General features: G+C 39.7%; 1 long non-coding RNA gene across 1 annotated transcript; it reads left to right on the forward strand.

Annotated features, from left to right (window-relative positions):
* The first annotated feature begins 1,617 nt into the window (after positions 1-1,617).
* On the forward strand, positions 1,618-24,655 carry LOC128664126 (uncharacterized). Its single transcript, XR_008402923.1, has 3 exons — positions 1,618-1,734; positions 13,271-13,393; positions 24,533-24,655. It is a non-coding gene; the product is annotated as an uncharacterized LOC128664126 (long non-coding RNA).
* The last annotated feature ends 331 nt before the right edge of the window (positions 24,656-24,986 follow it).

Here is a 24,986-nt window from a genome sequence, read left to right on the forward strand (position 1 = left end):
GCAGGGGCTATCAATAATCCAGATCGGGATGATTTCAATCCACCACCTAAAAGATGGCGGACAGGTTAAGGAGCAGAGGTCTTACAACTGCTGCTTCTTAATCTGTTTCAGGCGAGCGATGGACCTCAGAAGCGGCGCCCACTGCTTAATAAATTGAGCCCTAAGGGTGAACCTAAATGTGCAGTAATATGTCATCATGTTCTCTTAATTTGTATGTTTACCTTATGCTACAACACCCAGTTAGTTCTACCCTGACTATACATTCAGCTCCTTGTTACAGTTATAAAGTCCCCATGCATCAAGCATCCTGTTGTCTACATCACAGTGATTATTGTTATCATGCATTTCCTATAACCTAAAGATCCTGTAATATCCTATTGCCTTTTAGCATTTACCCATGGTACCTGCTCTCTTTTATCTTTTTATCACTTCCCTATATCTGCTAACGTTCTGCTAATGTCTACTTTACCTTATAATATTGTCTCTCTGAAACAGAATCCTTCTACCTGTTTCAGTCATGTTAGATACTCACTATACAGATCCCATCGATTTGTTATACTCATTACATTACATTCATTACACCCTATCACCTTGTTATATCCTTATGGCTTCACTACAATAGTCAATGCAATATGCACATCATCTGTATTTTTTATATGCTTTAAAGGGACATAATACTCATATGCTAAATCACTTGAAACTGATGCAGTATAACTGTAAAAAGCTGACAGGAAAATATCACCTGAGCATCTCTATGTAAAAAAGGAAGATATTTTACCTCACAATCTCCTCAGCTCAGCAGAGTAAGTTCTGTGTAAAAAGTTAAAATTCAGCTGCTCCCAGCTGCAGGTAAAAAAAAATAAAAAATGAAGAAATGAACAGCAGCCAATCAGCATCAGCAGTGCTGAGGTCATGAACTCTTACTGTGATCTTATGAGATTTGACTTAACTACAGGGCTGGATTGGGCAGCCGGGATACCGGGAAAAATCCCGGTAGGCCGCCGGCCGGCAGCTCAGCTGGGCTGGCTGCTGCTGTGTATAAATTATTCTTTTGCAATTGCAGCTTTGCTCGCTAAGTTTGCGATATTGCGGCCACCGACAGCAGGTAATCAGTCCCTGCTGTTACACTGACTTCCCCACTAAGACTGCAGCACACTGTGTAGTAAAATTGTTATTAAACAAAACTTATGTTATTAACCCCCTCTCCACTGCCTCCGCCGCAACCGCAAGTTAATTAACCTAACCGGCCGCCGGTGCTAACCCACCTTACCGATATAAGCTTAGCCAGCCCTCTTCATTTCACTCAGACAGTGACTGAGCCTGTCTGTTTCTCACACAGTCACAGGCTCAGTCTGTCTGTCTGTCACAGCAGTGTGTGTCACTCACTTAGGGCCAGGGCCTGGGCCACACTGGCTGGGCTGCCAGGGAGGAGGACTCAGGATTCAGGAATCCTCATATGCAGGCCGGGTCTGGTGGGGTGGGCTGGGCGGCGGCTTGTGATGTCACGACAAGTCAGTGTTCTCACCATGTGACATAGTGAAGGGAGCCTCAGCCTGGGAGTGGATGCGTTGCAGCGTCAGTGAGCACTGAGCTCAAGCAGGCCATGTGGGGTCACGTGTGACACTGGAGTGGACAGTCAGTGGGAGCAGCAGGTGCCAGCGGGTACACTGAACTCAAGAGAGGGCGGGAGTCCTGTGCACATGGCAGAAGGTGACAGACACAAATTTCAGGGAGGTACATTTTAACCCACTGGCTGCCAGAGCTTGTTAAAGCTGTTTTTGACATTATATTTATCTGTGTTATCAGTTCTAAGGCAGCTATTGTGCAATGGTGACAAAATTACAGGCCACAATTACTTTTTTGGCAGTTACTTACTCCTCAATTGCATGTTGCTGGCTGTAGTGTTACTTTACTGTCTAATGTGTGGTTGTAACTCACTATATATATATTATATATTTAAATTATATTATATATATATATAAAAAATATATATTATATATAAAATATATAATTATAGATATATATATTATATATATATAAAAAATATATATATATATTATATATATATATATATATATATATATATATATATATATATATATATATATATATTTATATAAGGGAAAAACAGGGGGCGTGGCTGGGCTGGAGGAGGCGTGACTAGACTGGAGGGGGCGGGGCAGGACTGGGCCAGTCTATACAAATTTCCAGGGCCGGTCTGATTTCCCAGTCCGGCCCTGCTTAACTATCATGAGATTTCATAGTAAGCTTCCTTTACCTGATTGGTGAAATAAAATGAGAGTTCACGAGGCTCATCCTTTCAGCTGTCCCAGGACAGACACACTAAAATGCTGCTTAGAAATCCTTTACAATGGGAGGTGGCTACTGATGAACTTTTGAGGTAAAATATCTTTCTTTTTTACATAGAGTTGTTCAGGAGATATTTTCTAGTCAGCTTTTTACAGCTATGCTGCATCACTTTCAAGTGTTTAAACATTTGGGTATTATGGCCCTTTAAGTTACTTGTGTATAGGGTTGCAGTTGCCCTTCACCAAAATATTAGGTATCTTGTAGACCTGTGATTAGACAAAAGTGATAGGTGAGTGACACCATGGCCCCTCCCCAGAGCTCTTCATTAGGCCCTACCCAGTTTTTATTCTCTTGGCTGCCAGTAAAACACAAACTACAGTGATTCAACCCCTCCCATGTACTTGACTGCCATTAGCACACACGGAGCAGTGTTTTTTTTAATACTAAAGGTTGCTTGCCAGTAAAAAACAGAGCAGCGATTTTACCCCAATGACAACAAGTAATACAATGAGAGCAGTAATGATGCTCATTTACTGTACCTACATATTTGAAATGCACGAAGGAATAGGAGGCCTTTAAAATAATGCTACCACTCAGGGAACATTAATACATTCAACAACTTTCTGTAAATCTGTGAATTCTATTTCTCATTTAAAGGTACAGTAAAGTCAAAATTAAACCTTCATGGATCAAATTGGGCATGCAATTTTCAACAACTTTCCAATTTACTTTTATCATCACATTTGCTTTGTACTCTTGGTATTTTTTGTTGAAGGGCTAAAATTAGGCAGGCTCATAGGCTTATTTCTAAACCCTTGAAGGCTGCGGTTATCTCAGTGCATTGTATTCGCTTTTTGCAGCTAGACAGTGCAAGTTTATGTGTGCTATATAATTGCGATCACTCCCATGGAGTTATTTATGAGTCAGCACTAATTGGCTGAAATGCAAGTTTGTACAAAGCACTGAGATAAGGTGGAAGTCTGAAGAGGCTTAGATACAAGGTAATCACAGAGGTAAAAAGTATATTAATGTAACAGTGCAGGTTATGCAAAGCTGGGGAATGTGTGAAAAAGGGATTATTTTTTTAAACAATATACATTTTCAAGAAGACTGTCCCTTTAAGACACAGTGGGAGTAAAGCCAAAATTATTCACAAAATAAGAGTACAATATCTGAAATGAAGATTTTACATGTAAAAAATAAGGGAGAAAAATGTTCTCAGAGCAGATAAATAAGGGAGCCTGGGAGAAAAAAAAAAAAAGTTGGGCAATTAAGGTAGATCCCTGGATATAAGGGACAGTTGGGAACCCTAATTGTGACCCACAACAGACCACTCAGCAGCAGTATGGTCTGTTATTCACCCGGGGTTCGGACTCATCTTCTCACTCTCTGCTCTAACTGTATTATGCAGATATTGGGAAATTGTAGAATCTGATCAGAGTCCAGAGATCACAGAATTTAGCAGTCGGTGCAGCTGGCAGGAGTTCAAAGCATTAAGACCTTCAGATAGATCGTTCTGCACTCATTAACACTTTTATGTCTGCTTAACAAGCAACAAGAGAATCAATTCAACTGAATCAATGGTATTCATTGGAATTCCCAATAACTAAAAAGTTGGCTAAGCGTAGCATGACAATACTGTTTTGAATGTTTTTTCCCTTTAAGGGAAGCATTTAAAAATATTAGACATGTGCGTTTCGTTTTGGCAGAATTCGTTTTTCGGCCGAATTTTGGAAGATTCTAAGATTCGGATGCATCCGAATTTCTGAATCGGCACATCCCGAAAAATTGCATTGCAGACACTAACTAAACCTATTAACCCCGAAACTGCCGTTGCGAAACATTGCTGACATGAACTAAACCTATTAACCCTAAACCGCACCTCCCCACATCGCCAACACTACCTAAACCTATTAAACCCTAAACCACACCCCCCTACATCGCCAACACTAACTAAACATATTAAACCCTAAACCGCAGTTCCCCTAAATTGCTGACACTAACTAAATCACTAAATAAAGCTATTAACCCCTAAACCACCATTCCGAAACATTGCTGACTCTAAACCTATTAACCCCAAAACCGCCATTCCAAAACATTGCCGACATGAACTAAACCTATTAACCCCTAAACCGCCGTTTCCAAACTTCGCCAACACTAGCTAAATCTTTAAATAAAGTATTAACCCCTAAAGCGCCATTCCCCGACATGGCCAACACTACCTTAACCTATTAACCCCTAAACCACCGGCCCCCACATCGCAACAACATAAATTAAATTATATTAACCCTTAAACCTAACCCTAAACCTAACACCCCCTAACTTTAACATAATTAAAAAAGACCTAAATTAAAGTTACAATTATTAACTAAATAATACCTATTTAAAACTAAATACAAACTTACCTGTGAAATACAAATAAAACCTAAGCTAGCTACAATATAACTAATAGTTATATTGTAGCTAGCTTAGGTTTTTATTTCACAGGTAAGTTTGTATTTATTTTAACTAGGTAGACTAGTTAGTAAATAGTTATTAACTATTTTTTACTAACTACCTAGTTAAAATAAATACAAACTTACTTGTGAAATAAAAGTAAAACCTAAGCTGCCTTACACTAAAACCTACAAAAAATAAAAAACACTACAATTATAAAAAAATAAAAAAAAACTACCATTACAAAAAATAACAAACAAACGGCTAGATTACGAGTTTTGCGGTATTAGTGAAAAAGCAGCGTTAAGGCTCTTTTTTCACTACGACTGGTATTACGAGTTTTGCAGGTTTAGCTGTACCGCATACTTTTTTGGCCGTAACGCAACGTAACTACCGCAGCTTTCAAAAAGTTATTTTTCATAGCGCCGGTACTACGAGTTTGCCTGGGAGGCCAAAAAGTGAGCGGTACAGCCAATACTGTCAAGATCCATACCGTAAACTGAAAGTCAGTAGTTATGGGTTTTACGCTACAAAGCTGTAACATAAAACTCATAACTAAAGTGCTAAAAAGTACACTAACACCCATAAACTACCTATTAACCCCTAAACCGAGGCCCTCCCACATTGCAAACACTAAAATAAAGTTATTAACTCCTAATCTGCCGCTCCCGACATCACCGCCACTATAATAAACATATAAACCCCTAAACTGCCGTACTCCCGCATCGATCAAACAATAAACAGCTCTTGAAACAGAAAGTATATAGCCACAGAGGGTCACATGGCCTAACATAAATATCCTTGCATAAATCTTAACCGCATTTTAATCCAAAATATTCTTTTCTACCAGAGCATAAAAAACTGTAGTATATACTGTTGGAATTTTCCAATATTAAAAAAATAATAAAATAAAAATAAAATAAAATAAATGAGAGAAAAAAACAAACAAAAAAAAAAACAAGGGCCCTCTCTCCCTCCCTCCTCCCTTTTTTTCTCTTTTTTTTTCTTTTTCCCTTCCCTTTCTTCTCTTTTTTTAATAAAGCATTCATCAGATCTTAAGCTGTTAGCTCATTTACCTCCTTATTGACTCCATCGCCTAGATTTAGAGTTCTGCGGCCAAAGGGGTGCGTTAGCTACGCTGGCTATTTTCTGGCCGCACCTTTTAAATACCGCTGGTATTTAGAGTTCACAGAATGGCTGCGTTAGGCTCCAAAAAAGGAGCGTATAGCATATTTACCGCAACTTCAACTCTCGATACCAGCGGTGCTTAAGGACGCGGCCAGCTTAAAAAAAGTGCTCGTGCACGATTCCCCCATAGAAAACAATGGGGCAGTTTGAGTTGAAAAAAAACCTAACACCTGCAAAAAAGCCGTGTTCAGCTCCTAACGCAGCCCCATTGTTTTCTATGTGGAAACACTTCCTACGTCTGCACCTAACACTCTAACATGTACCCCGAGTCTAAACACCCCTAACCTTACACTTATTAACCCCTAATCTGCCGCCCCCGCTATCGCTGACCCCTGCATATTATTTTTAACCCCTAATCTGCCGCTCCGTACACCCTAGCCACCTACATTATCCCTATGTACCCCTAATCTGCTGCCCTAACATCGCCGACCCCTATATTATATTTATTAACCCCTAATCTGCCGCCCCCAATGTCGCCTCCACCTAACTACACTTATTAACCCCTAATCTGCCGACCGGACCTGAGCGCTACTATAATAAATGTATTAACCCCTAATCCGCCTCACTCCCGCCTCAATAACCCTATAATAAATAGTATTAACCCCAAATCTGCCCTCCCTAACATTGCCGACACCTAACTTCAAGTATTAACCCCTAATCTGCCGACAGGAGCTCACCGCTACTCTAATAAATGTATTAACCCCTAAAGCTAAGTCTATCTTTAACCCTAACACCCCCCTAAATTAAATATAATTTAAATCTAACGAAATAAATTAACTCTTATTAAATAAATTATTCCTATTTAAAGCTAAATACTTACCTGTAAAATAAACCCTAATATAGCTACAATATAAATAATAATTATATTATAGCTATTTTAGGATTTATATTTATTTTACAGGTAACTTTGTATTTATTTTAACCAGGTACAATAGCTATTAAATAGTTAAGAACTATTTAATAGCTAAAATAGTTAAAATAATTACAAAATTACCTGTAAAATAAATCCTTACCTAAGTTACAATTAATCCTAACACTACACTATCAATAAATTAATTAAATAAAATATCTACAATTATCTACAATTAAACCTAACACTACACTATCAATAAATAAATTAAATAAACTACCTACAATTATCTACAATTAAACCTAACACTACACTATCAATAAATAAATTAAATACAATTCCTACAAATAAATACAATTAAATAAACTAACTAAAGTACAAAAAATAAGAAAGAACTAAGTTACAAAAAATAAAAAAATATTTACAAACATTAGAAAAAAATTACAACAATTTTAAACTAATTACACCTACTCTAAGCCCCCTAATAAAATAACAAAGACCCCCAAAATAAAAAAATGCCCTACCCTATTCTAAATTACAAAAGTTCAAAGCTCTTTTACCTTACCAGCCCTTAAAAGGACCTTTTGTGGGGCATGCCCCAAAGAATTCAGCTCTTTTGCCTGTAAAAAAAACCCATACAATACCCCCCCCAACATTACAACCCACCACCCACATACCCCTAATCTAACCCAAACCCCCCTTAAATAAACCTAACACTAAGCCCCTGAAGATCTTCCTACCTTATCTTCACCTCGCCGGGTATCACCGATCGGTCCTGGCTCCAAAATCTTCATCCAACCCAAGCGGGGGCTGGCGATCCATAATCCTGAAGCTGAAGAGGTCCAGAAGAGGTTCCAAAGTCTTCATCCTATCCGGGAAGAAGAGGCGATCCAGACCGGCAACCATCTTGATCCAAGCGGCATCTTCTATCTTCATCCGATGAGGAACGGCTCCATCGTGAAGACCTCCAGCGCGGATCAATCTTCTTTCTCCGACGTCCAACTGAAGAATGACGGTTCCTTTAAGGGCGTCATCCAGGATGGCGTCCCTCAAATTCCGATTGGCTGATAGGATTCTATCAGCCAATCGGAATTAAGGTAGGAAAATTCTGATTGGCTGATGGAATCAGCCAATCAGAATCAAGTTCAATCCGATTGGCTGATCCGATCAGCCAATCAGATTGAGCTCACATTCTATTGGCTGATCGGAACAGCCAATAGAATGCGAGCTCAATCTGATTTTCTGATTGGATCAGCCAATCGGATTGAACTTGATTCTGATTGGCTGATTCCATCAGCCAATCAGAATATTCCTACCTTAATTCCGATTGGCTGATAGAATCCTATCAGCCAATCGGAATTCGAGGGATGCTATCTTGGAAGACGTCATTTAAAGGAACCTTCATTCTTCAGTTGGACGTCGAACGAAGAGGATGGATCCGCGCCGGAGGTCTTCAAGATCAGCCGCTCGTCATCCGATGGAACAACATAGAAGATGCGGCTTGGATGAAGATGTTTGCCGGTCCAGATGTCCTCTTCTGCCCGGATAGGATGAAGATTTCTTCCCGAAGATGGACTTCTTCATTTGCCGCTTGGATCCAGACTTCAGCCGGAGGATGGACGTCACTCTTCAGCCCCTGCTTGGGCTTGGATGAAGATTTCGGAGGCTCTTCTGGACAGATCGGGACCCGGTGTGGTGAAGACAAGGTAGGGAGATCTTCAGGGGCTTAGTGTTTAGGTTAGGGGGGTTTGGGTTAGATTAGGGGTATGTGGGTGGTGGGTTGTAATGTTGGGGGGGGTATTGTATGTGGGGTTTTTTACAGGCAAAAGAGCTGAATTCTTTGGGGCATGCCCCGCAAAGGGCCCTGTTCAGGGCTGGTAAGGTAAAAGAGCTTAGAACTTTTTTAATTTAGAATAGGGTAGGGCATTTTTTTTATTTTGGGGGGCTTTGTTATTTTATTAGGGGGCTTAGAGTAGGTGCAATTAGTTTAAAATTGTTGTAATATTTTTCTAATGTTTGTAAATATTTTTTTATTTTTTGTAACTTAGTTCTTTTTTATTTTTTGTACTTTAGTTAGTTTATTTCATTGTATTTATTTGTAGATATTGTATTTAATTAATTTATTGATAGTGTAGTGTTAGGTTTAATTGTAGATAATTGTAGGTATTTTATTTAATTAATTTATTGATCGTGTAGTGTTAGGTTTAATTGTAACTTAGGTTAGGATTTATTTTACAGGTAATTTTGTAATTATTTTAACTATTTTAGCTATTAAATAGTTCTTAACTATTTAATAGCTATTGTACCTGGTTAAAATAAATACAAAGTTGCTTGTAAAATAAATATAAATCCTAAAATAGCTATAATATAATTATAATTTATATTGTAGCTATATTAGGGTTTATTTTACAGGTAAGTATTTAGCTTTAAATAGGAATAATTTATTTAATAAGAGTTAATTTATTTCGTTAGATTTAAATTATATTTAATTTAGGGGGGTGTCAATAAATAAATTAAATAAACTACCTACAATTATCTACAATTAAACCTAACACTACACTATCAATAAATAAATTAAATACAATTCCTACAAATAAATACAATTAAATAAACTAACTAAAGTACAAAAAATAAAAAAGAACTAAGTTACAAAAAATAAAAAAATATTTACAAACATTAGAAAAAAATTACAACAATTTTAAACTAATTACACCTACTCTAAGCCCCCTAATAAAATAACAAAGACCCCCAAAATAAAAAAATGCCCTACCCTATTCTAAATTACAAAAGTTCAAAGCTCTTTTACCTTACCAGCCCTTAAAAGGACCTTTTGTGGGGCATGCCCCAAAGAATTCAGCTCTTTTGCCTGTAAAAAAAAACCCATACAATACTCCCCCCCAACATACCCCTAATCTAACCCAAACCCCCCTTAAATAAACCTAACACTAAGCCCCTGAAGATCTTCCTACCTTATCTTCACCTCGCCGGGTATCACCGATCGGTCCTGGCTCCAAAATCTTCATCCAACCCAAGCGGGGGCTGGCGATCCATAATCCTGCAGCTGAAGAGGTCCAGAAGAGGCTCCAAAGTCTTCATCCTATCCGGGAAGAAGAGGCGATCCAGACCGGCAACCATCTTGATCCAAGCGGCATCTTCTATCTTCATCCGATGAGGAACGGCTCCATCGTGAAGACCTCCAGCGCGGATCAATCTTCTTTCTCCGACGTCCAACTGAAGAATGACGGTTCCTTTAAGGGCGTCATCCAGGATGGCGTCCCTCGATTTCCGATTGGCTGATAGGATTCTATCAGCCAATCGGAATTAAGGTAGGAAAATTCTGATTGGCTGATGGAATCAGCCAATCAGAATCAAGTTCAATCCGATTGGCTGATCCGATCAGCCAATCAGATTGAGCTCACATTCTATTGGCTGATCGGAACAGCTAATAGAATGCGAGCTCAATCTGATTTTCTGATTGGATCAGCCAATCGGATTGAACTTGATTCTGATTGGCTGATTCCATCAGCCAATCAGAATATTCCTACCTTAATTCCGATTGGCTGATAGAATCCTATCAGCCAATCGGAATTCGAGGGATGCTATCTTGGAAGACGTCATTTAAAGGAACCTTCATTCTTCAGTTGGATGTCGAACGAAGAGGATGGATCCGCGCCGGAGGTCTTCAAGATCAGCCGCTCGTCATCCGATGGAACAACATAGAAGATGCGGCTTGGATGAAGATGTTTGCCGGTCCAGATGTCCTCTTCTGCCCGGATAGGATGAAGATTTCTTCCCGAAGATGGACTTCTTCATTTGCCGCTTGGATCCAGACTTCAGCCGGAGGATGGACGTCACTCTTCAGCCCCTGCTTGGGCTTGGATGAAGATTTCGGAGGCTCTTCTGGACAGATCGGGACCCGGTGTGGTGAAGACAAGGTAGGGAGATCTTCAGGGGCTTAGTGTTTAGGTTAGGGGGGTTTGGGTTAGATTAGGGGTATGTGGGTGGTGGGTTGTAATGTTGGGGGGGGGTATTGTATGTGGGTTTTTTTACAGGCAAAAGAGCTGAATTCTTTGGGGCATGCCCCGCAAAAGGGCCCTGTTCAGGGCTGGTAAGGTAAAAGAGCTTAGAACTTTTTTAATTTAGAATAGGGTAGGGCATTTTTTTTATTTTGGGGGGCTTTGTTATTTTATTAGGGGGCTTAGAGTAGGTGCAATTAGTTTAAAATTGTTGTAATATTTTTCTAATGTTTGTAAATATTTTTTTATTTTTTGTAACTTAGTTCTTTTTTATTTTTTGTACTTTAGTTAGTTTATTTCATTGTATTTATTTGTAGATATTGTATTTAATTAATTTATTGATAGTGTAGTGTTAGGTTTAATTGTAGATAATTGTAGGTATTTTATTTAATTAATTTATTGATCGTGTAATGTTAGGTTTAATTGTAACTTAGGTTAGGATTTATTTTACAGGTAATTTTGTAATTATTTTAACTATTTTAGCTATTAAATAGTTCTTAACTATTTAATAGCTATTGTACCTGGTTAAAATAAATACAAAGTTGCTTGTAAAATAAATATAAATCCTAAAATAGCTATAATATAATTATAATTTATATTGTAGCTATATTAGGGTTTATTTTACAGGTAAGTATTTAGCTTTAAATAGGAATAATTTATTTAATAAGAGTTAATTTATTTCGTTAGATTTAAATTATATTTAACTTAGGGGGGTGTTAGTGTTAGGGTTAGACTTAGCTTTAGGGGTTAATCCATTTATTACAGTAGCGGCGAGATTCGGTCGGCAGATTAGGGGTTAATAATTGAAGTTAGGTGTCGGCGATGTTAGGGAGGGAAGATTAGGGGTTAATACTATTTATTATAGGGTTATTGAGGCGGGAGTGAGGCGGATTAGGGGTTAATAACTTTATTATAGTAGCGGTGCGGTCCGCTCGGCAGATTAGGGGTTAATAAGTGTAGGCAGGTGGAGGAGACGTTGAGGGGGGCAGATTAGGGGTTAATAAATATAATATAGGGGTCGGCGGTGTTAGGGGCAGCAGATTAGGGGTACATAAGGATAACGTAGGTAGCGGCGCTTTGCGGTCGGCAGATTAGGGGTTAATTATTGTAGGTAGCTGGCGGCGACGTTGTGGGGGGCAGATTAGGGGTTAATAAATATAATATAGGGGTCGGCGGTGTTAGGGGCAGCAGATTAGGGGTACATAAGTATAACGTAGGTGGCGGTCGGCAGATTAGGGGTTAAACATTTTTTATCGAGTGGCGGCAATGTGGGGGGACCTCGGTTTAGGGGTACATAGGTAGTTTATGGGTGTTAGTGTACTTTAGAGCACAGTAGTTAAGAGCTTTATAAACCGGCGTTAGCCCAGAAAGCTCTTAACTACTGACTTTTTTCTGCGGCTGGAGTTTTGTCGTTAGAATTCTAACGCTCACTTCAGCCACGACTCTAAATACCGGCGTTAGAAAGATCCCATTGAAAAGATAGGATACGCAATTGAAGTAAGGGGATCTGCGGTATGGAAAAGTCGCGGCTGGAAAGTGAGCTTTAGACCCTTTAATGACTGGCTCCAAATACCAGAGGGTGGTAAAAACCAGCGTTAGGAGCCTCTAACTCTGGTTTTGACGGCTACCGCCCAACTCTAAATCTAGGCCCATGACTTTTAACCAAATACCCAATCTGGGGGGAAGATGTCTCTCAATGCTAAACATTGAAAAACTTCTGAGCTATGTAGATACCGTGTAAGCATATATTGGGTTGTTAAAGGAAATAAAAGGATAATTTAAGCCATTTTCATTTTTTTTTTTAAATATCCATCTCTTGCGGGGTTATTAAGTTAAACTGTTCAAAAATAATTTGAGTATGTATTGCTTTAATGAAGATAGGTAAAGAGGGAGCTTCTCTACTCTTCCATTCCTTTAAGATTAAATTACGTCCTACCATAATACAGGTATTAATCAGATTAGTTTCTTGCCTATTTGGCCTTATATATAAAAAGATTATATCCTTTGGGTGTATTGCAATTTGGGGATCTAAAAATTTGTTTAACCAAAAAGAAACTTTTTTCCAAAATTGATTTATTTTGGGGTAGGACCAGAAACAGTGTATTATATCTGCTTGGGGGTAATTGCATTTAGTGCATGATATAGTCTCATTTTGCTTCCACTTGGCTAACGCTATGTGTGATATACCTTTAAGGTATATCCCCGCCCAGGTACTTGTTCCTCCCTATTTATAGGAGTTCAGCGTACCCATTCCTTGCCTGAAAATTGAAGCACTTATGTGTGGAAGTTCCAGACCTCATAGTTATTCAACTACTCCAGACTTGGGATTATATTCTCTGCTAACTCTCTCTACCAAGTTTATTTTAGTTCACAACTGCACTAAGATACTTTGTATGCTAACGTAGTATCTTCTAGGATTCCTGTGACCTTTTCTCAGCTCCGTTTCTGTTTCCATCTACACTGTATCCAGGAGCCGCCGGATCTACTTCCCAGCGTTCCGGAAGTCGCACTCACACCGCAACCTCGGACCGGACCGGTCCTGCTGTTACCCACTCTCCGCATTAACGGAACTTTCTACAGACTTTCTGCTAAGGTAATCTCCAATCCAATTTGTTACTTACTCTTAGTTATTATTGTATCTAAGGACTGCCTGTTATACCAATTGTGGGAATTAACAACCAACCTAATATCAGTATGAAGATTTTTGCGATATGAATGGACTTGTAAATATTTTATGTGTGAGTGTGTGAAAACGGCTGAAGACTTAAAGTGACATTATACAAAGTTATCCCTATCCGATAGCAGCAAGTTAACTCTTAGGTAAATTCTGAAACCTGCTGCATACAAATTTATTCATAACCATTTGTTAAGCTTATGATTTGATCAACATACAAACATATTGATCATAATATGTAAAGCATCATTTAGAAACTGTCTCACTATTGTCCTATCAGGTATTGGTAAATATTCTTTATCTGATTAGACATATATAGAGCAACATACCCTATATAAAACACTATGATATATTCATGTCCTAGACAGGACATCACATAATTTTCAGGCCATAGTGTTATAGGGAAAGCTGTTATATATAGGCATAACATAAAATGGATCCTAACGAAATACAGAATCAGTTCAGCAATATCCAACAAAAACTGGATTATCTGGCCCGAGCATTAACTGAGGTTCAAGAAGAGAACTCAGCATTGAAAACTATAGTCAAAGACTAAGGGCTCCATGTACGAAGCAGCGAAAGCTGCTCCGGAGCCTTTGCGGGGCAGGTTCGCATATGCGAGCCTGCTTCCCGCAATGTAAGAAGCAGTGGTCATTAGACTGCTGCTTTCTACACCCTACGCCACCTCTTAGGTGGCGAAGCAAAATCACAGAGAGCACGCTCGCTCTCAGTGATTGACAGCCCCTTCAGTCACGTGATTGGTCGTGCGATTGAAGGGGCGGGCATTACACACTCCGATGAGTGTGTAATGATATATACGGGCAAGCGGATCAACAGATCCGCTGCCCGTGTGTAGCGAAGGCGGGCGGACAGCTTCGCGAGTTAAGAAGCTGTCCGCCCGCCATTTAGTACATGTCGCCCTATATGTCTGAAAAAAATACTGAGGTACCTGAGCCTCGCATTCAGTATCCTCAACCTTTCACTGGTAAAAGACAAGATTTCAGAGATTTCAGAAATGCTTGTAACTTACTTTTCACATTAAGACCACGCACATACCATTCAGACCGTATAAAGGTTTGCACAACAATTTCATTTTTACAAGGGGAACCCAGAACATGGGCAAACAGGTTTTATGAGAATAATAATCCAATACTGGATTCCTTACAGGATTTTTTTCAAGCCATGTCCAATCTCTACGAGGACACAGATACACAAATATTAGCAGACTCAAAACTACGTTCTCTTAAACAAGGAAAACGTACAGTGGAGGAGTACACCACTGATTTCCAGATGTGGGCGGTTGACTCACAATGGAATCAAATCAGCCTTAAAAATCAGTTTAGACTGGGGCTATCTGAAACATTGAAAGATGAACTATCCAGACAAGAACTGCCTGATAGTCTCCCAGCACTGATTAAACTAAGCACAGCCATCGACAGAAGACTCAGAGAACGCCGAACAGAAAGGGCAACATATGATGTCATACCAAAACGTTCCTTCACTTATTCCTCCCCACCAGAGAAACCCACTACCAGTTCAACACCCATGGAAATTGGAGTTATTAAGGGCCCTCTAACTAATAAAGAGAAAGCAAGAAGAAGACTTTGCTTCTCTCTTTACAGTGGGATCAGGAAAATATCCAGTCCAGGGCTTTGATTGACTCAGGCGCGTCTGGGAATTATGTAGATTCCATATATATTGTAAATAATAAAATCCCTCTTGTGTGCAAGCAAAATACAGTCTACGTTAAGTCAATAGATGGTACTTTAATCAGAAAAGGTCCAATTTCACACCACACTATACCTTTACTGATCACAACTGACAAAGGTCACACCTAGTATATCAGTTTTGATGTGATCCCTATCGCTTTACATACTATCATATTGGTATACACATGGTTACAACGCCATAATCCTAAAATAGACTGGGAACACTCAGAACTCACACTTAACTCCAATTACTGTGAAAACACTTGTTATCCACATAGTGTCATTGCTTCTCTTGAAACTGGGATACCAGGGCTTTATCAGGATTTGCCAGAGGTTTTCGATATGAAGGAGGCAGAAAACCTGCCTCCACATAGAAAATTCGATTGCCCCATAGATATAATTCCGGGGTCACAAATACCCCATGGGAAGATCAATCCCCTTTCACAGGATGAGTTAACATATTTGAGGTCCTACTTGGATGATAATCTTAGAAAGGGATTTATATCCCACTCAACTTCCCCAGCTGCTGCAGGGATGTTTCTGGTCAAAAATAAAGATGGTACTTTAAGACCGATAATTGACTATAGGGCCTTAAATACCGTCACTGTAAAAAATAGGTATCCATTGCCGTTAATACCAGAATTAATAGAACGACTAAAAGGAGCTATCATTTATACGAAGTTGGATCTGAAGGGAGCGTATAACCTCATTAGGATAAAAGAAGGCGACGAGTGGAAGACCGCATTCAGGACCAGATACGGTCTCTACCAGTATAATGTCATGCCTTTTCGGATTAAGCAACGCCCCAGCAATGTTCCAACATTTTATTAATGAAATTTTTCATGATTTAATAGATATATGTGTCATTGTCTACCTAGACGATATATTAATCTACTCTAAGACACAACAGGAACACGAAAAGCATGTACGCTGGGTCTTAACAAGGTTGAAGGAGCATAAGCTCTATGCCAAAAAAGAGAAATGTCTCTTCCATGTGAACAAAATTAAGTTCCTCGGATATATAATAACACCAAATCGGATCCAAATGGATCCAGAAAAGATCTCTGCAGTAGTTCAATGGCCTGTTCCAAACTCTATACGTTCACTACAAAAATTCATAGGTTTCTCAAACTATTATCGAAAGTTCATCAGAAGTTTTTCTAACATTGTGAAACCGTTAACCCAACTCACCAGTAAAAAGCAAAAATATAAATGGACTGAACAAGCACAATCAGCTTTTGACATTCTAAAGGAACAGTTTATTAGTGCTCCTCTCTTACATATGCCAGACTCAAATCTGCAATACGTATTGGAAGTGGACGCATCCAGTTCAGGAATTGGAGCAGTACTGTCACAGCAGAACGAAGAAAAGACGGAAATACACCCAGTGGCTTTTTATTCAAGAAGGTTCACTCCAGCAGAAAATAACTATAGCATAGGAGATAAAGAGCTATTAGCCATAAAGACCTCCCTAGAACAGTGAAGACATCTATTAGAAGGAACTCGTGAACCATTTAAGGTATATACAGATCATAAAAATCTTGAATATTTAAAACAAAGTAAAACTTTAACAGCCAGACAAGTAAGATGGTCACTGTTCTTAGACAGGTTTAATTTCCTAATAACATATAGGCCTGGGCATTTAAATACCAAGGCTGATGCTCTCTCTAGGTTTTATGAACAGTCATATCAGGAGACATTGACTCCTATTATACCTTCCGAAAAATTCATTGGTATACTAACGCCTCTTGAAGAAGAGATTAAAAAAGCTTTAAAAAATTACATTACATATCCTAAAACGTGCACTAAAGATTCTAAGGCCTAGATTTGGAGTTTGGCGGTAGCCGTGAAAACCAGCGTTAGAGGCTCCTAACGCTGGTTTTAGGCTACCTCCGGTATTTGGAGTCAGTCAAAAAAGGGTCTAACGCTCACTTTTCAGCCGCGACTTTTCCATACCGCAGATCCCCTTACGTCAATTGCGTATCCTATCTTTTCAATGGGATTTTTCTAACTCCGGTATTTAGAGTCGTGTCTGAAGTGAGCGTTAGAATTCTAACGACAAAACTCCAGCCGCAGAAAAAAGTCAGTAGTTAAGAGCTTTCACCGCCGACCCCTATATTATATTTATTAACCCCTAACCTGCCCCCCACAACGTCGCAGCCAGCTACCTACAATAATTAACCCCTAATCTGCCGACCGCAAAGCGCCGCCACCTACATTATAGCTATGTACCCCTAATCTGCTGCCCCTAACACCGCCGACCCCTATATTATATTTATTAACCCCTAATCTGCCCCCCTCAACGTCGCCTCCACCTGCCTACACTTATTAACCCCTAATCTGCCGAGCGGACCGCACCGCTACTATAATAAAGTTATTAACCCCTAATCCGCCTCACTCCCGCCTCAATAACCCTATAATAAATAGTATTAACCCCTAATCTGCCCTCCCTAACATCGCCGACACCTAACTTCAATTATTAACCCCTAATCTTCCGACTGGAGCTCACCGCTATTCTAATAAATGACCCCTAAAGCTAAGTCTAACCCTAACACTAACACCCCCCTAAATTAAATATAATATTAATCTAACAAAATTAATTAACTCTTATTAAATAAATTATTCCTATTTAAAGCTAAATACTTACCTGTAAAATAAATCCTAATATAGCTACAATATAAATTATAATTATATTATAGCTATTTTAGGATTAATATTTATTTTACAGGTAACTTTGTATTTATTTTAACCAGGTACAATAGCTATTAAATAGTTAAGAACTATTTAATAGCTAAAATAGTTAATATAATTACAAATTTAACTGTAAAATAAATCCTAACCTAAGTTACAATTAAACCTAACACTACACTATCAATAAATTAATTAAATAAAATACCTATAATTATCTACAATTAAACCTAACACTACACTATCAATAATAAATTAAATACAATTCCTACAAATAAATACAATGAAATAAACTATCTAAAGTACAAAAAATAAAAAAGAACTAAGTTACAAAAAATAAAAAAATATTTACAAACATTATAAATATATATAAATATAACAATTTTAAACTAATTACACCTACTCTAAGCCCCCTAATAAAATAACAAAGCCCCCCAAAATAAAAAAAATGCCCTACCCTATTCTAAATTACTAAAGTTCAAAGCTCTTTTACCTTACCAGCCCTGAACAGGGCCCTTTGCGGGGCATGCCCCAAGAAGTTCAGCTCTTTTGCCTGTAAAAAAAAACATACAATACCCCCCCCAACATTACAACCCACCTCCCACATACCCCTAATCTAACCCAAACCCCCCTTAAATAAACCTAACACTAAGCCCCTGAAGATCTCCCTACCTTGAGTCATCTTCACCCAGCCGAGCCAAATTCTTCATCCAAGCGGAGCAAGAAGAGGTCTTCCATCCGATTGAAGTCTTCATCCAAGAGGCATCTTCTATCGTCATTCATCCAGAGCGGAGCGGCAGCATCCTGAAGACCTCCGCGGAACATCCATCCTGGCCGACGACTGAACGACGAATGACGGTTCCTTTAAATGACGTCATCCAAGATGGCGTCCCTCGAATTCCGATTGGCTGATAGGATTCTATCAGCCAATCGGAATTAAGGTAGGAATATTCTGATTGGCTGATGGAATCAGCCAATCAGAATCAAGTTCAATCCGATTGGAGGTCTTCAGGATGCTGCCGCTCCGCTCCGGATGGATGACGATAGAAGATGCCTCTTGGATGAAGACTTCAATCGGATGGAAGACCTCTTCTTGCTCCGCTTGGATGAAGAATTTGGCTCGACTGGGTGAAGACGACTCAAGGTAGGGAGATCTTCAGGGGCTTAGTGTTAGGTTTATTTAAGGGGGGTTTGGGTTAGATTAGGGGTATGTGGGTGGTGGGTTGTAATGTTGGGGGGTATTGTATGGTTTTTTTTACAGGCAAAAGAGCTGAACTTCTTGGGGCATGCCCCGCAAAGGGCCCTGTTCAGGGCTGGTAAGGTAAAAGAGCTTTGAACTTTAGTAATTTAGAATAGAGTAGGGCATTTTTTTATTTTGGGGGGCTTTGTTATTTTATTAGGGGGCTTAGAGTAGGTGTAATTAGTTTAAAATTGTTGTAATACATTTCTCCAACATAGGTGTGTCCGGTCCACGGCGTCATCCTTACTTGTGGGATATTCTCTTCCCCAACAGGAAATGGCAAAGAGCCCAGCAAAGCTGGTCACATGATCCCTCCTAGGCTCCGCCTACCCCAGTCATTCTCTTTGCCGTTGTACAGGCAGGGTCTTTGGTCTCGGGAAGAATCTCTTCTACCGATAAATATTCTGGAACTGAGAGCGATATTCAATGCTCTCAAGGCTTGGCCTCAGCTAGCGAGGGCCAAGTTCATACGGTTTCAATCAGACAACATGACAACTGTTGCGTACATCAACCATCAGGGGGGAACAAGGAGTTCCCTGGCGATGGAAGAAGTGACCAAAATCATTCTATGGGCGGAGTTTCACTCCTGCCACCTGTCTGCTATCCACATCCCAGGAGTGGAAAATTGGGAAGCGGATTTTCTGAGTCGTCAGACATTGCATCCGGGGGAGTGGGAACTCCATCCGGAAATCTTTGCCCAAGTCACTCAGCTGTGGGGCATTCCAGACATGGATCTGATGGCCTCTCGTCAGAACTTCAAAGTTCCTTGCTACGGGTCCAGATCCAGGGATCCCAAGGCGGCTCTAGTGGATGCACTAGTAGCACCTTGGACCTTCAAACTAGCTTATGTGTTCCCGCCGTTTCCTCTCATCCCCAGGCTGGTAGCCAGGATCAATCAGGAGAGGGCGTCGGTGATCTTGATAGCTCCTGCGTGGCCACGCAGGACTTGGTATGCAGATCTGGTGAATATGTCATCGGCTCCACCTTGGAAGCTACCTTTGAGACGAGACCTTCTTGTTCAGGGTCCGTTCGAACATCCGAATCCGGTTTCACTCCAGCTGACTGCTTGGAGATTGAACGCTTGATCTTATCGAAGCGAGGGTTCTCAGATCCTGTTATCGATACTCTTGTTCAGGCCAGAAAGCCTGTAACTAGAAAGATTTACCACAAAATTTGGAAAAAATATATCTGTTGGTGTGAATCTAAAGGATTCCCTTGGGACAAGGTTAAGATTCCTAGGATTCTATCCTTCCTTCAAGAAGGATTGGAAAAAGGTTTATCTGCAAGTTCCCTGAAGGGACAGATTTCTGCCTTGTCTGTGTTACTTCACAAAAAGCTGGCCGCTGTGCCAGATGTTCAAGCTTTTGTTCAGGCTCTGGTTAGAATTAAGCCTGTTTACAAACCTTTGACTCCTCCTTGGAGTCTCAATTTAGTTCTTTCAGTTCTTCAGGGGGTTCCGTTTGAACCCTTGCATTCCGTTGATATTAAGTTATTATCTTGGAAAGTTTTGTTTTTAGTTGCAATTTCTTCTGCTAGAAGAGTTTCAGAATTATCTGCTCTGCAGTGTTCTCCTCCTTATCTGGTGTTCCATGCAGATAAGGTGGTTTTACGTACTAAACCTGGTTTTCTTCCAAAAGTTGTTTCTAACAAAAACATTAACCAGGAGATTATCGTACCTTCTCTGTGTCCGAAACCAGTTTCGAAGAAGGAACGTTTGTTGCACAATTTGGATGTTGTTCGCGCTCTAAAATTCTATTTAGATGCTACAAAGGATTTTAGACAAACATCTTCCTTGTTTGTTGTTTATTCCGGTAAAAGGAGAGGTCAAAAAGCAACTTCTACCTCTCTCTCTTTTTGGATTAAAAGCATCATCAGATTGACTTACGAGACTGCCGGACGGCAGCCTCCCGAAAGAATCACAGCTCATTCCACTAGGGCTGTGGCTTCCACATGGGCCTTCAAGAACGAGGCTTCTGTTGATCAGATATGTAGGGCAGCGACTTGGTCTTCACTGCACACTTTTACCAAATTTTACAAGTTTGATACTTTTGCTTCTTCTGAGGCTATTTTTGGGAGAAAGGTTTTGCAAGCCGTGGTGCCTTCCATTTAGGTGACCTGATTTGCTCCCTCCCTTCATCCGTGTCCTAAAGCTTTGGTATTGGTTCCCACAAGTAAGGATGACGCCATGGACCGGACACACCTATGTTGGAGAAAACAGAATTTATGTTTACCTGATAAATTACTTTCTCCAACGGTGTGTCCGGTCCACGGCCCGCCCTGGTTTTTTTAATCAGGTCTGATAATTTATTTTCTTTAACTACAGTCACCACGGTACCATATGGTTTCTCCTATGCAAATATTCCTCCTTAACGTCGGTCGAATGACTGGGGTAGGCGGAGCCTAGGAGGGATCATGTGACCAGCTTTGCTGGGCTCTTTGCCATTTCCTGTTGGGGAAGAGAATATCCCACAAGTAAGGATGACGCCGTGGACCGGACACACCGTTGGAGAAAGTAATTTATCAGGTAAACATAAATTCTGTTTTCTAATGTTTGTAAATATTTTTTTATTTTTTGTAACTTAGTTCTTTTTTATTTTTTGTACTTTAGATAGTTTATTTCATTGTATTTATTTGTAGGAATTGTATTTAATTTATTTATTGATAGTGTAGTGTTAGGTTTAATTGTAACTTAGGTTAGGATTTATTTTACAGGTAAATTTGTAATTATTTTAACTATTTTAGCTATTAAATAGTTCTTAACTATTTAATAGCTATTGTACCTGGTTAAAATAAATACAAAGTTACCTGTAAAATAAATATTAATCCTAAAATAGCTATAATATAATTATAATTTATATTGTAGCTATATTAGGATTTATTTTACAGGTAAGTATTTAGCTTTAAATAGGAATAATTTATTTCATAAGAGTTAATTAATTTCGTTAGATTAAAATTATATTTAATTTAGGGGGGTGTTAGTGTTAGGGTTAGACTTAGCTTTAGGGGTTAATACATTTATTAGAATAGCGGTGAGCTCCAGTCGGCAGATTAGGGGTTAATAATTGAAGTTAGGTGTCGGCGATGTTAGGGAGGGCAGATTAGGGGTTAATACTATTTATTATAGGGTTATTGAGGCGGGAGTGAGGCGGATTAGGGGTTAATAACTTTATTATAGTAGCGGTGAGATCCGCTCGGCAGATTAGGGGTTAATAAGTGTAGGCAGGTGGAGGCGACGTTGTGGGGGGCAGATTAGGGGTTAATAAATATGATATAGGGGTCGGCGGTGTTAGGGGCAGCAGATTAGGGGTACATAGGGATAATGTAAGTAGCGGCGGTTTACCGAGCGGCAGATTAGGGGTTAAAAATAATATGCAGGGGTCAGCGATAGCGGGGGCGGCAGATTAGGGGTTAATAAGTGTAAGGTTAGGGGTGTTTAGACTCGGGGTACATGTTAGAGTGTTAGGTGCAGACGTAGGAAGTGTTTCCCCATAGCAAACAATGGGGCTGCGTTAGGAGCTGAACGCGGCTTTTTTGCAGGTGTTAGGTTTTTTTCAGCTCAAACAGCCCCATTGTTTCCTATGGGGATATCGTGCACAAGCACGTTTTTGAGGCTGGCGCGTCCGTAAGCAACTCTGGTATCGAGAGTTGCAGTTGCGTTAAATATGCTCTACGCTCCTTTTTTTGGAGCCTAACGCTGACATTCTATGGACTCTCAATACCAGAGTTATTTTAAAGGTGCGGCCAGAAAAAAGCCAGCGTTAGCTACGCGGGTCGTTACCAACAAAACTCTAAATCTAGCCGTAAGACAGGTCTTGTATACCACAAAGATCGGTTGTATATACCTATAACCTTAAGAAAACAAATTCTACATCACACACATGATGAACCATTGTCTGGTCATAGTGGCATACAAAAGACCATAGAAAAAACAAGAAGAAGTTTTTGGTGGCCCCAAATGGACCAGAGTATCTATGACTATATTACTTCCTGCCACACATGTGCAAGGAATAAGATAGACCACAAAGGGCCTATAGGTTTAATGTCTCCTCTGCCTGTTCCTGATAGGCCTTGGTCCATGATTTCAATGGACTTCATTGTTGAGCTACCCAATTCACAACATTACAACACAATACTTGTAGTGGTTGATCATTTAACTAAAGTAGGACATTTCATACCGTTAAAAGGTCTCCCATCAGCATACACTACTGCTAATGCTTTTCTTAATCATATAGTAAAACTTCATGGACTTCCAAATAATATAATCACAGACAGGGGTACACAATTTACCTCAGCATTTTGGAGGTCTTTGTGCAAAATATTGAAAATAAACCCCAGGTTTTCAACAGCTTTTCACCCCCAAACAAATGGATAGACCGAAAAATTAAATCAAACCTTAGAGCAATACCTACGTTGTTATATATCACATCAACAGGATGATTGGTTAGACTACCTCCCTATGGCGGAGTTTTGTTACAACAACTAGGTGTCCTCATCAACAAAGATGACACCTTTTTATATAACATATGGATATCATCCGACTACCATATCTTTATCTAAAACAGAGGTTAATTCACCAGGTGCCAAAGATTACTGCAGGAAAGGCTAACATTAGTTAAGACACATCTCTCAGAAGCAAAAGAATATCAGAAACATTACTACAACCGACATTATAGACCCAGTCCTGTATATAAGGTGGATGATACTGTTATCGACAAGGAACCTTAAATTACATGTACCTACCAACAAATTAGATAATCAATTCATAGGTCCTTTCGTAATCAAAAAATTAGTAAGCCCATCAACTGACTTTGGCACTCCCTACCTTCTACAAGTTTCACCCCACATTTCATGTGTCTCTGGTGAAACCCTATAAGTCTACAATCAACGATTCCCCCCAGACCTCATCTCCGATGCAGATAGATGACCAGGAGGAGTTTGAGGTTGAGCGTATTTTGGACTCTAGAATCCGGAGGCAGCATCTGGAGTATTTTCTGAAGTGGAAGGGTTTCGGACCCGAGGACTGTTCCTGGCATCGGCACACTGAGGTGCATGCTCCTCGACTGATTCGTTCTTTTCACCGTCTTTATCCCTTGAAATCCTCACTCAGTTCTTTGAGGGGGTCCCTTAACGGGGGGAGTATGTGATATACCTTTAAAGTATATCCCCGCCCAGGTACTTGTTCCTATTTATAGGAGGACCCATTCCTTGCCTGAAAATTGAAGCACTTATGTGTGGAAGTTCCGGACCTCATAGTTATTCAACTACTCCAGACTTGGGATTATATTCTCTGCTAACTCTCTCTACCAAGTTTATTTTAGTTCACAACTGCACTAAGATACTTTGTATGCTAACGTAGTATCTTCTAGGATTCCTGTGACCTTTTCTCAGCTCCGTTTCTGTTTCCATCTACACTGTATCCAGAAGCCGCCAGATCTACTTCCCAGCGTTCCGGAAGTCGCACTCACACCGCAACCTCGGACCGGACCGGTCCTGCTGTTACCATACCCACTCTCCGCATTAACGGAACTTTCTGCATACTTTCTGCTAAGGTAATCTCCAATCCAATTTGTTACTTACTCTTGGTTATTATTCTATCTAAGGACTGCCTGTTATACCAATTGTGGGAATTAACAACCAACCTAATATCAGTATGAAGATTGTTGCGATATGAATGGACTTGTAAATATTTCTCTTGTAAGGTGTATCCAGTCCACGGATCATCCATTAATTGTGGGATATTCTCATTCCCAACAGGAAGTTGCAAGAGGACACCCACAGCAGAGCTGTCTATATAGCTCCTCCCCTAACTGCCATATCCAGTCATTCTCTTGCAACTCTCAACAAACATAGAGGTAGTAAGAGAGAAGTGGTGAAA

This window comes from Bombina bombina, chromosome 6 (assembly GCF_027579735.1).
Source record: "Bombina bombina isolate aBomBom1 chromosome 6, aBomBom1.pri, whole genome shotgun sequence".
Lineage (NCBI taxonomy): Eukaryota > Metazoa > Chordata > Amphibia > Anura > Bombinatoridae > Bombina > Bombina bombina.